This window comes from Sceloporus undulatus, chromosome 2 (assembly GCF_019175285.1).
Source record: "Sceloporus undulatus isolate JIND9_A2432 ecotype Alabama chromosome 2, SceUnd_v1.1, whole genome shotgun sequence".
Taxonomy (NCBI): Eukaryota; Metazoa; Chordata; class Lepidosauria; order Squamata; family Phrynosomatidae; genus Sceloporus; species Sceloporus undulatus.
The window spans coordinates 39,990,531-40,004,046 of record NC_056523.1 but is presented as its reverse complement, the minus strand read 5'-3'; the positions used below and the strand labels follow the sequence as shown (position 1 = coordinate 40,004,046).

At 41.9% G+C, this 13,516-nt stretch overlaps 1 protein-coding gene across 5 annotated transcripts in view; it reads right to left on the bottom strand.

Annotated features, from left to right (window-relative positions):
• The window catches only part of CHL1 (cell adhesion molecule L1 like), a 313,645-nt gene that overhangs the window by 297,996 nt on the left and 2,133 nt on the right, over positions 1-13,516 (bottom strand). The window lies entirely within an intron of this gene.

Sequence of the window (13,516 nt, the reverse complement as noted above, 5' to 3'; positions counted from 1 at the left end):
AAGCTTGTTTTCTGCAGCTGCAGAGAAGAGGGTAATTATCACAGAGAGGCTTACTGTGGATAAAATGTGGCTAAGTCATTCCCAAAGTGCACAGGTGTGATAGCCAATCATGCTTGCCTCCCGTGATTTAATCATCGTTGAGGCGTCCCGCTCCTCTCTCATCATCAAAGTGTTCGCGGAGCAGCCATTTCTCCAATAACAGAAGTTCCCATTTTTGACAAAAATGGAAAAAAAACCCACATTGGGAATCGTTTAGCCACTTTTAGCCACAGCAAACCCCTGTGTGATTATCTTAGAGCCACAAGTGCACCCATACTTCCACCATATCTTCAACAGAATTTTTTTTTATAGATTATGGAGAAATTGGTGCATTTGTTTATTTGGGGTGAGGGAGATGGTGGCTTGTCCACCTCAGAGGACACTAATGTTATATACCCAGCCCTCTTTGCCTAGCTTCCTCTTCTGTTGGAAATGATTCTCAGTACAGTGCACCCTTACTTTACATGGTGGATCTGTTCTGGACTCCCCCTCATAAAGCAAATACCACCTATGCTTGAGCCCCATTTAAATGAATGGGGCTTGTGCATGCGATGGCGTGGCAGTGTGTGCCCGATCTGCCCCTTCTCCCTGCGTGGCTTTCATCATACGCTAAAAGCCACATAAAACACACCCACGTATGATGCAGGTGCACTGTACATCATTACTAGTCAATTAATAGGCTGTCTGACATCTAATTGGATGGAAATTTTGTGGGTTTCTCAGTGGCTGAAAATTTATTTTGGAATTTGTTTTCTATGGAATGAAGATGCTTCAAGTGCCTATAGAAAAATACTATGCCATGAAAATTATTTTTAGCAATAGCAAAGATATTCTGCCCATTTTAGAGCCTCCTCTGATCATACTAAATTATCAGATTCCTCAAAGTAAGGGTGCTTGACCGACCGAAGTGGAAACAAAAGAGACAGAAATTTGTATAAATCTCTATGATAAAGTGCAGTCGTGAAGTAAAAAGTTAAAAATGTAGAAGGAAACATCTTTCTTTCAGAAGCAGCATGCAAAGACGAAACACTGGCTGTGGATTGATGTGTCCAAACTGAAACAAGATGTTTGTCTATTCCAAAAGCCTCCTGCCCTTCATTTGTTGCATTACTTAAACAAAATCTAATTATCTTCCTCAAGCATGGAGATCCTCTATAACAGGCTGGAATATATGCAAACACAATAAAGCAAGATCTTGCTCAACTTGATAGAATAAGTTTGGGATAAAAAGAGGTCAACTGAGCAGGGTTCAAGAACTCACTAGGGAGTTGGGAAATTATGGAGGGAACCTTAATTTCAAGCTTTATCTAACTCCTTGATGAATTCATAAGGATTGTGGTGGGAGGTTCTGAATTTCACTATTGGACTAGGATCAGGCATTTTGTGTGTGTGTGTGCATGCGTGCCTGTGTGCACACGCACTTGTGCACGCATGAGTTTAAGAAAACAGTAGATCTTCAGCTAGGGCAGATCGCAGCATATTAAAATAAAAAATCAAGTATATAGTCCCAGCAGTACAACTTCAAATATTACTTCAGTTTAGAGAGAGCGTGCTATTTAAGCAAAGAATGCAAATGCTATCATAGATTATAAATTCATTTCCTATCATCACCTTCATCATCACTGTAATGGTTCCCAATCCATTCCTGAGTAGAAGGAGGAGCGCTGAAGATCATCTAGGTCTCACCACTCACTGATTTAATGCACATGACTCAGTAAGTCAGTGAGAAGTTACTAATGGGATCAACTTGTACTTCTCCACCTCTGACTCTTCAGAGCACTCTCCTCCTTTGGGAGTTGAGACTTCTAGAAGCATATGCGCGCGCGCACACACACACACACACACACATTGAACAAAACCACATGAATAGATTGTGGGAAAGAAGAGATCTTTAAAAAAAAAAGATTCCATTCTAAGCAAACATGCTACAATAGCATAAGGGTATCTTTACATGAAAGCACCTTCCTTCAGTCATTACTTCAGACTAGTTACAAAATTATTAACAGCCTAGGTCATATTGAGCCAAAGATTTAAAAAACCCGTCCCTATTCTACTGACAATACAGATGGAGTTCTGGGTCTTTCATGTTCATTAGGGGAATCTGGATGTCTGTGCCCAGCCTGCAACCAAGCTTCTCCTTAGATGAGGCAGGTGCCTCTGTCCCTGATAGCACCTGAAGTTTTTATAAACTCTCATTTGGAAGCATCTCAAACTTTTCACACCTCTGCCCAAATGGGCATCCTCATGGGGCAATTGTTTCTTGTGATCTCTGTTACTCATTCATGATGCTGACTTCCAATAAATTCAATTGAAAACCAACACAATACCCCTCAGCTGTATTATCCAGATAAAGAGACAACCCATTATCATAATCATATATGCACAGTCTCACAGCAAACAAACTGTTGCCCTTTGTCAGCATTTAGATTATGCTTCTAATTCAAAGATTTCATATACATTATTTTCAATCCCTCACAGTTACCCTGTATAGTAAATCTCCTTTATTATTTTATGAGTTGTAAATAAGAGAGATATGTCAAAGGCCATTGTTTCAGTTTACAGTAGAAAGTGAGTTTTGGATCTGAGGACCTCCTTCCTCATCTCTTTGCCATTCCAGTGCATTTGACAGCAGATGCATTAACTTAAATAAGCTGTTATATGAACATTGTATTAGATCTCCAGAAATGCCATGGGAAGCAAATGCCATGGTTGCTATGCAACCACTGAAGTACTTCTTTCCATCCCACAGAAACAATTTGAGACTTCTGAACTTCCAGGAGATAATGGGAAGTATGAATGATTCCTACTCACTGTTTTCAAATTTATTTCTCTTACCTAAATTGGAGTTCCATGGAGGATATTCACCAGCTTCATACTGGAAGCTACAAGTAGGTGTGAAAGTAGGGTATGTGAGTCATCTATCTCTCTTGCTTCTGTAAATGCAGTGCCTGTAGCCACAACAAGCTAAAGATGAAGTGTGGCATCAATAGCAAGTTATCATCTACAAGTGATGAGTGAGAAGAAGATGGGAACAAGGGTTTCTACATATTAAAATATCTTGTACATTTCTAAAATATTGCAAATTGATATTGCAAATGGGTATTGCATAGGTATAAAATATCACTGCATGCCAGGAATCATAATAATCAAGATGAGTGACAAGTAGTTATAGGTAAAGTAATTAAGAAGATAAAACCTCAGAGACACTTCCAATGTGCCCAGAGAAAAGGTACACTGGAAGTGAACAGCAATGAGGAAACTGATAAGGCTTCATCCTAACTGCTCTGAGAAGCCATTTGAAATCCTTGCTGTGGAACTGATTGTGGTGCCTCTTGCCATTCTTTCTTTTTCCAACTATCTTTCTCAGAGCTTGGAAAGTTAATGTTGGCACATATTGACTAGATCATGTTAGGAGTTGCAGTAACATTTAAAAAGCTCTGTTCTTACTTCTGAGTATAGCAGAATCCATGCAGCTGTGATTCTTCCTAAGGAAAAAGAAGGCTCTACTTCCAGTTAAAAGCTCCCTAGATGTTGTTTAACACGTTTCAGCTTGTTTCCTTCATCCCCTCCCTTAGACCCAGGCATGACTCCACCAGCTAGAGAACTGGAAAATGGTTCCTAAGAGTGCGTGAGAGGTGAAATGCATGCCAGAGCCCAGAATATGAATTAAGCAACTATTATTTAACCTAGAGGTGTGAAAAACATCTGAAAGAAACATGGCACAAAATAAAATAAAACTTTATACAGAGCCAAATCACGTAACTATTAACATAAATTCGATCCCAGGCTACCAGAACAACTTAGTTTTCAATACAGTAAAGTAAGCCACATAGATAGTTTACAACCTACATGCAAAGTGATGTGAATCTTCTCTACCTGGTTGAAGATGCCTTACGCTAGTAAACATATTCCATCTTTATATGGTTTATCAGATGTCAGAATCTAACCAGTTTGCAGTTAGTAAAGGATGCATTGTGCCAGCCCCAGGTGGGCAGGTGATGGCAATACTTGTCAAAACTGGAAACTAAAAAGCAGATATATAAAATGGGACAAGACTTCCCCCTGGGTATTTTAAATCTAATGGAGTTAAGCCCTGGACTTAGATGAATGAAGCTACCAGTTTTGGCATCTCTGGCAATTCCTCACTCATCCCTAATATAAGCACTCATTCTCCACTCATTTCTTCTCTAATGGCATGGAGAGCATTAGAAAAATAATGGCCAACATAAAAGGATACTTGGAAATACACAGTAAGGACAATACCATTAATATTTGCCCATTAACACTCATTAAATACTCTGCCATTAACCCCCATTAAAGTTCACACTCATATACTTTTTCATTCTTCATGGTTTTGCATTCAACACATAATGCAGGTAAAAGTTAAACCCTTCTATCACAATTCCTTGGGGTTTTTCTTCTCCCTTTTATTAAGAAAGCATCTTCCTCCAAAAACACAACGTTTAAGAAAGATTTCCAAGCAGACGGGTGGAGTGGGCATACTTCCTATTTTATTGTTGTTGTTTTTTTCATCCTGGGATGATCTTCTGGTTTCTTTGTAACCCAGAAAGTTCTGTACAATTCTGGCCTGAGGTACTCAGTGTCTTTGTTCCTCTCTTGCCCCCACCTTCTCCTTAGACATTTAAGCAGATGCCGCTTATTGTGTGACATCAGGGTGATCCAGTTAGTGGTGTCACAGATGTCACAGGAATTAAGATGGACACGTTTCCAGTTCGCTGCAGGCCTGAAAGGAACAGTTTATATCTATCCCTTTTATCTCAGAGCAGGTAACTTCTGCAACTTAGCCTTCTCTGTCTCCATCAGATCCCATGCCTTTCTTCACTTACCTATGTTGGCTCAAGTGATATGTTATTTACATTATGGTCCTCTAATCTTATTTGGCTCCTATCACATCCATCTGGTTTCCATAACATTCCTATGCTCTTGCTTCTTTCTTGGAGGAGAACAGTAAAATATAGATGATGATAATGATGGTAGTAATGGTGAAGATGACTGCATCCCAATCAACCCACTTCTATTTGCCCATCTGTTGTATAGTGCCTGGTATTCTCTACTCACTGGCTGACCGTTGGCAAGTTACACTCAGCCTCTAAGGATGATAATAGCAGACCCCCTATGAAGAAACTTGCCAAGAAAATGCCATGACAAGTTTGCCTTATGGTCGCCACAGTTGGAAATGACTTGAAGGCACACAACATCAGAAACTGAAAACAGCATTCCTTTTTCCTTTACAAAGGCTCAACATCCACAGCATGTTAACTTCATATTTTTCAGTTAGGAAAAAATTGTCTTGATCCATTTTAATGCATTAATTTTATAGCCAACCACTGGCTTCACTCCTGTAGAATTCAGAGAACATGAAAAGTATCCTTGATGTCAGTCCTAAGAAAAAAGACTTTAAAAAAGGACTGAACACTTCCTTCCCTGTAATAGAACAAAACTAATTAAAATAAAATGTTAAACTGTTTAAAAAATATTGTGGTGTTGGCTAGTGAAATGTGTGGGAGGAGTTTATCTGGAAGCCTGACCAGAATATTAAAAACATTATCCCTATTATATGAAGAATCATACTGGATCAGACCATCTGTCCAGTGCAAGATAGTGTTGACACAGCAGACAGTCAGTTACCTACTAGAAAATCACTGACAGGACATGAACGTAATAGTATCCTCCAGCTCACGCTTCCTAAGAGTTGATATGTAGAGACATACTGTCTCTGAAGCTGGAGGTAATATAATGCCCGACACCCCATGAATTTATCCATTCCCTTTTTAATGCTGTAACTACATCTTGTGGCAACTAATCCCACAGTTTAACTATGCACTGTATGAAATGTTTCCTTTTATATGAAACTTCTACTCATCTTCTTTCTACTTTTATGAGGAAGAAAGAAAAGCTTCTTTGTATCTACTTTCTACAACTATACACCATGCATAATTCTGTGCACCTCTATGATCATTTTGATTGCCCCTTTCTGTGCTTTTTGCATTCTAAAATACCAATACAGTCACCAGGTACATGACATTCCAGATGTGGTTGCCCTACTGATTTTCAAAAGACAGTGATACTGGTAGTTTTACTTATTTTATTCATGAGTTACAATTTTGGGGACAGGTGGGGTATAAATGTCAGCAACATCTTATTGCCTGTTTCCTTTCTAATTATGCCCAACATAGAACCACCACACACACTTTTTAACAACAGTTATATACTTGGTTAGCATTTCATTGTGCTATGTATCACAGTATAAGAACCTTTTCTTAGTTGGCTACCTCCAGTTCAGATATCAGTGTATAGTTGAACTGCAAGAGCCAGCATAGTGTAGTGGTTGGAGCATTGGACTATGACTCCAGAGCTCAAGGTTAAAATCCCCACTCAGCCCTGGAAACTAGTTGGATGACCTTACTCAAGTCACACTCACTTGGCCTTAGTGAACAAATCTTGCTAGGCAAACCTATAAGTCAGAAATCTAACCATAAGTCAAAAATTACTTAAAGGCACACAACAACAGTTGCAAGCTGCAAGGATTTTTGACTCAATATGCATTATTTTGTTTGCTCACACTGAGTTTCATCTGCTGTATATTCTCCCACTGTGAAGAATTCTTTTAGATTCTTAGGGCTCATTCCTACTTACATTTAAACCGGTTTGGGATTTGTCTTCACTCTGTATTGGTAAATCAGTTCCCAAAGGTCCACTGTTCCCACTATAAAAGTGGATCTTTTCATTATCCCCTTGTAATCGCTTCTTTTTTGGCATGATTGTCAACCCCACTAGTTTGCACTGCTTCAAAATGCATGTCAATTATCTGTGTGTCATCAGTGACGTAAGAGGAAGCTGGGCAACTCGGCTTGGGCACTATATATATATATATTAAAATAAATTGATAGAAGATTCAGTTCATAAATTTTGCAACTACCAGTCTCACTAAGAGCTGTTGTCGGATCGCCCAAGTAATTGCAAGTACTTGCAAAATCAATGAATCAAGGGTGGTGATGGTGGATCTACCAAAAACTGAGGAGGAATGGTAAACACCCCTCTGCCATTAGTCCTTCCCTTCCAGAATGATGTGATTCAGACCAGTCATTCCCACTTGTTGAACACACTTCGGAATAGATTCTTTTCAAAAGAACTGCTAAAGAACTAGTGTTAGGAAAGAGCAGGGTTTTTTTATTTTATTTTTTATTTTTGCATTTGTCTTACTTCATCGTAATTGAAACTGATCACAGTAGGATCGGAACCGGTTTCAAATGGGAACGATGGTCATATAACCCAATCAGCAATTCGTTTTAAATCATAGTAGGAACACAGCCTAAGTATAATAAATAAGAGAGAGTGTGTGTGTATGTATGTGTGTTTGTGTTTGCCTTACAGTGGTGTTTATCACACTATACTCTTATAGTGCTACTATTCCACTTTGACTGCTCTAGCTGCCTCCTGTTGCATTCTGGGATTTGCAGTTTTAAGGAGGGGTATTTCTCTGCCTGAGAATTCTAAATACCCCTCCTTAAAACTGCCAATACCAGAATGCAACATGAGGCAGCTAGAGCAGTCAAAGTGGAATAGTAGCACTATAAGAGTATAGTGTGATAAACATAAGTGCCACTAGCTTTGCCTTACAGTTCCATTTTTCTGTTGTCCTCTATACATGATGGTTCAATAGGAGAGCAGAGTCTCTACACATGACTTCTGGGCCTTGGAAGATTTTCAAATCATATAGAGACCTTCGATTGATAGAGGGGAGTTTTACTTTCAAGTCATCTTCTATATGTAGAGAACAGTATAAAGTCTGGGGCTAGTGGGCCTTCATCCTCACATATTTAGGCAAAACAGAATCTGAACACATGCCTGCAGAAATATTTTATTAGTATCCATGAGAAGACAGAAAAGAAAAAAAGAACATGTGTAACAGCTCCATTATATGCTATCATGAAGTCCATGAAAATTGTGTGTGTGTGTGCATGAGCATGCGCGTGCTGAACTTCTCAAAGTTTGTCAACAGTATATATAGTACTATTTATTTAATTAATTTATATCCTGTCTTTTTCCCAGTAGAGAATTTAAGGCAGCTGGCAACCATTTAAAACAAAATACAACAAAAACCCATTAATACAAAAGTTAACAAACAATTGGACCAAAATTCCAGGTTTTTTTAAATGTTAAAATCAGATTTATAAAGATATTTAAAACATAATAAAATCATTTATAAGGGGGGGGGGTGTTTGTGTATAATTTATTGGACACATACACATGTACACATTATGCATAATGCAGAGTTTGTAAAACTAATTTTGAACTACAGCTTATGAACACACACACCCTACCATGACCAATGATCATGCTTGTTGGGGGATTGTGGGAGATACAGTCCAAAAATGTACCTTTTCTAAGCTCTGATGTAAACATATGACAAACCTTCAGTGGAGATGCAGGAGACGATTCCAAATCTCATCAAGCCTAGCCAGCATAGACAAGTGTAAGGGATCACGGGCTTTAAAGTCCAATCTCCACCACCCTTGCATTGCTGTATTGTATAAAATCACTTTTACTTAAGACTCAATTCAGAATGTACTTACGGAAGCATTCCTATTATATAGGCTTGCCATAACCCGGTGGGAGGTGTGACTCGCCCAATTTCTAGGGGGCGTTCCCGGTCACGTCATGCCCTTGGGTGGCTGCCCGGCTCCTGGCCCTGCTGCATCCCTATATTGTGATCGGCTGGAGCTGGCAGGGGAGGGCTCTGCTGCTCTGCCTTGCCCCTACTGGCCAGCCCTCTCAAGGAGCAGGCTTAGTCAGACAGGGCAACAAGGTGCGAGGAGGAGGAGCAGGGCCAGGCAGGTCGGCAGCAGCAGTGGCCCCCACCCGTCCAGGCAGGCCGCTGGGAGAGGGGAGGAAAGGGCCCTGGCCTCTGGGGCAGCCCAGCCTGGGGAACGAAAGGGCCCTTTCCTGGAACCCCTGCCCCCTAGCCCTTCTCCTCCTCCTCCTGCTCTTGCAAGGAAGGGGCTCTGAAGCACCAGGAGAGCTGCCTCACTAAAGGGGAGGGGCGCCTCAGGGACCCAGCCATCGGAGAGGAAGAGCCTCAGCATTTAGGCTCAGAAGAGGAGGAAGGGGCTGGCACCCGGGAGAGGCAAGAGGGCACCTTCCAGGCCCCTCCTGGGCCCCAGGCTCCCCCCAGGATCGCCCCCATCGGACATTGGAAGCCCCCTCCCCAAGGCCCCCCAAACACACACCCCTCTCCTCTCTAACCCTCTCTCTGACTCCCTCTCCCCCTGTTACCCCACTTTAACTGAGCCCTCTCTAACCCCCTTCTATCTACCTCCTTCTCTCCATCTAAACTCCCCTCCAACCCCTCTCTATCTACTCCCCCCTCTCTCTAACCCAGTGATCCCCAAACTGTGCTCTTGAAGGAATTTTGGACTTCAGCTCCCAGAATCTCAGACTATTGAGTAACATGTCTGAGGCTTCTTGGAGTTGAAGTCCAAATCTCTTAAAGGACACAGTTTGGGAGCCACTGCTCTAACCACCTTATTTAATAATAATAATAATAATAATAATAATAATAATAATAATAGGATTTATTTATATACCATCCAATCACTGGGAATCCGAGCGGTTTGTGAAATTAACAGCCAAATTACACAGGCAAATCAGCTCCTGGCACTGAACAAGCAGAGCTCTGCTCTGGAGCCACAACAAACTACATTTCCTAGAATTCCATAGCATTGATCCAGGACAGTTAAAGTACTGTCAGACTGGGTTATTTCTGCAGTGTGTATGTAGTCTGAGAGCCCTGCAGAGAGAACAACTCTGGTGCTTTAGAATTTAAGCCCATCTAACCCCCCTCTAAGTTCCTTATTTAAGTCTCTTCTAAGCCCCTCTCTAACCCCTCTTACTCCTCTTTATCTAACCCTAATCCCCTCTAGGTACCCCATCTAGCCCTCCTTCTATAGCCCCCTTTCTCAAACCCCCTTATTTAACCCTCCTTTCTGTTTAATCCTATATTTTTTAAAAAAGAAACCAGCAATTTTTCATGTCCTCCATTTTTATAAAAGTGTCTTACATTTGAAAATGTTGTCCTACATTTGTCCCAGTTTAGAGGTCCTGACTTATGGCAACCCTACTATTATAAGGATACATACAAAAAGACAGTTAAGAAACTATTGATACATTACATTCAAAAGTAATGTTGCTTAAGTCTTGCCCAGGCATTTGCCAGAATTTACAAGGGCTCAAACTGTTTAGGTCTTAAACTTGAAGGTGATGGGGGCATGCATACTGACCCTGATCCATTCAGTCTGCAACCCTAGCATTCTTACCCTGGATACCATGATGTGAAAGAGCACTCCACTCATGTCTGCTAGAGCACAGATACATCTCCCTTCAGACTCTGTCACTTTAGAATTTGCAACTCAGAGTAACAGGTTGGGGGTCTGAGGCACACAAAGACACAGGGGCTTGGATTGGTATGCACAAAGACACATACTTATGTTTATGAGATTGCCTCTATAAGTCTTTGTGATACTTTATGAACATATTTGACTAACTTTAAAGGGGATTAAACTATGATCTGAAAATTCATAGAGCTGACTTGATTAAGAGTTGGCTTTATAATTCATTCCATTCACTTTACCTTTATCAAGGGAAATGATTGTCAAGCAGTCATTGGGCAGTCTCCACTTTGGATGAGTTAGGTCCAGGTTTGAGGAGGGACTCAAGGTCTCCTCTAAATTAAGCTAGACATCAAATGTATAGTTACATTAGTCTGGAAAATCAGTATGAAAAGGGACCTTGCAGCACCTTTGAGACTAACTGAAAGATTGAAGTTGGCAGTACAGTGGGCCCTTCCTCCCCTCCCCGCATATGGGAAAAATGCATAAACTCAAATTCTTTTCTTTCCTATGGTGGTGTGCACCTGCAACACACACACCATTTTGTCCATCTAGGCATGCCGTATGCATTATCTCAAAGCCACATATGGCAAGCACACTGTATGATCTTTCATAGACTTGAGCCTACTTCCTCAGATAGGTTGATTTCCTCAGACTCAAATGTAGAAAAACTCAAGTCTCCATCTGAGGAAGGAGACTCAAGTTTACGAAAGCTCATACTGCCAACTTCTATCTCTCAGTATCAAAAGTGCTACAAGATCTCTTTGCATATTAAGATAGATAGTTACATTTCAACCTGGATTTCAGTGGTATGTATGCATCATGAACTTATTCTGGACCCAGTGGCATCACTAGGGTTGGTGTCACCCTGTGCGGTATCTCATGGTGCCATACCCCCCCCCATTGACCTCCTCCCATTTCACACCATACAAAATCCTTAGTCATGCTTTTTTGAACTAATGTTACTCATAAATCATTATCCCTATGTACCACTGAATGTAATGCTAATAGTTGTGATTTAAACAACTCACAAAACAATATCATACACTCAACCTAAATGTATTTATATATACATAGCAAAGATTTGGTTAAAATGTAAAACCACAGGCAACAGATAGCACAGATACAAACTAAATGCATTAAATCTTGGTTTACTGCAAACCAAAATCAATCTCTGCACAGTCAAACGAGTCCGGAGCAAAACCAGGTCTGTTGATCAAAGCCAAAGCCAAACTGTAACATTCCTCAAATCCATTGACTTGCACTTCTGGACAGCAAGCAGGAGACACAAAAGAGGTTTCCTTCCATCGGGGAAACAGAAAAAAGTCTCCTCATCTTTTCAACACACAGCCTCCACCTTATCCATGCCATTACCCAGTAATTCACTCCCCACAAAATACACCTGAGGCCATGCAACTGAGTGCAAAAAAGGACTCTGAGACATCATGGTGGTCTTAAAACAGAAAGGTGAAGGGGCGGGGGGGTTAAAATAATAAAAAAGCCACTATCAGAGGACCAGCACAGCGGTTTGAGTGTCAAAAGGTTCAAATCCCTGCTCAGCCATGAAACCCTCTGGGTGAGGTTGGTCAGGTCACACCTTCTCAGCCTCAGAGGAAGGCAACCCCCTTCCAGGCCCGTAGCTAGGCCTTTAGGGGCCCTGGGGAAAAAAGGACATTTGGGGGCCCTATATTTTTTTTCTTATATTCTCTTTGGGGCTCCCTTTGGCTGGGGTCCAGGGGGGCACTCCAGATGCCCCAGCCTTGCTATGGGCCTGCCCCCTTCTGAAGAAAACTTCATGCTAGAATCATAGAATCATAGAGTTGGAAGAGACCACAAGGGCCATCCAGTCTAAGCCCCTACCATGCAGGAAATCCAGATCAAAGCATCCCCGAAAGATGGCCATCCAGCCTCTGCTTAAAGTCCTCTAAGGAAGGAGACTCCACTACACTTTGAGGGAGTTTGTTCCACTGTCGAACAGCCCTTACTGTCAGGAAGTTCCTCCTAATGTTGAGGTGGAATCTCTTTTCCTGTAGCTTGCATCCATTGCTCCAGGTCCTGTTCTCTGGAGCAGCAGAAAACAAACTTGCTCCCTCCTCAATATGACATCCTTTCAAATATTTAAACAGGGCTATCATATCCCCTCTTAACCTTCTCTTCTCCAGGCTAAACATCCCCAGCTCCCTGAGTCGTTCCTCATAAGGTAAGGTTTCCAGACCTTTCACCATTTTAGTCGTCCTCCTTTGGACACGCTCCAGTTTCTCAATGTCCTTTTTGAATTGTGGTGCCCAGAACTGGACACAATATTCCAGGTGGGGCTAGGTTTCCCATAGGGTCACCATAGAATCATAGAATGATAGAGTTGAAAAAGACCGCAAGGGCCATCCAGTCCAACCTCCTGCCATGCAGGAAATCTATAAGTGGAAGGGACTTGAAGGCAGCCAACAAGAAGAGGATGCTGCCTATGCCTATCACTGGGGACCAGGCGCCACCATCAGCCTCTCTCCCCCTCTCTTTTTGGGCGCCTTTATTGCTGAGAGAGAGAAAAAGAGACCTTTGGGAGCCCAGCTAAGCCAAGGGGCCCAGCCCCACAGCGCCAAAGGGAAAGCCGGGCCAAAGCGACGAGGGAAGAAGGCGGAGGGCGGCCGTTGAACTAGTCCAGACAGGCAGCTGGTCCTGAGGGGAGTCTCCCCCTTTGCCCCACAGCCCTTAGGAGGGCAGGGGAAAATGAAACTAAACCAGCCCTCTCCCTCCTTCTCGGGCTGCATCCTCACACTGCAGAAATAATCCGGTTTGACACTGCCATAGCTCCAGGCTATGGAATCCTGAGAACTGGAGTTTGTTCCCAGAAATGCACAGCACTGAGCCACGGCAGCTAAAGCGGGTTATTTCTCTAGTGCGGACGCAGCCTCAGTCCCTCTCTGGAAAGCTCTTCTTCGGAGCCAGGCCCCCTCCAGGTGAGAAAGCCCTCTTTCTGCCCTCCTCGCCCTCTGAAATCATAACATCCATCCATCCATCTGTTATGATATATAATTTGTTATATATATAATTTGTATCCCGCTTCTCTGTCA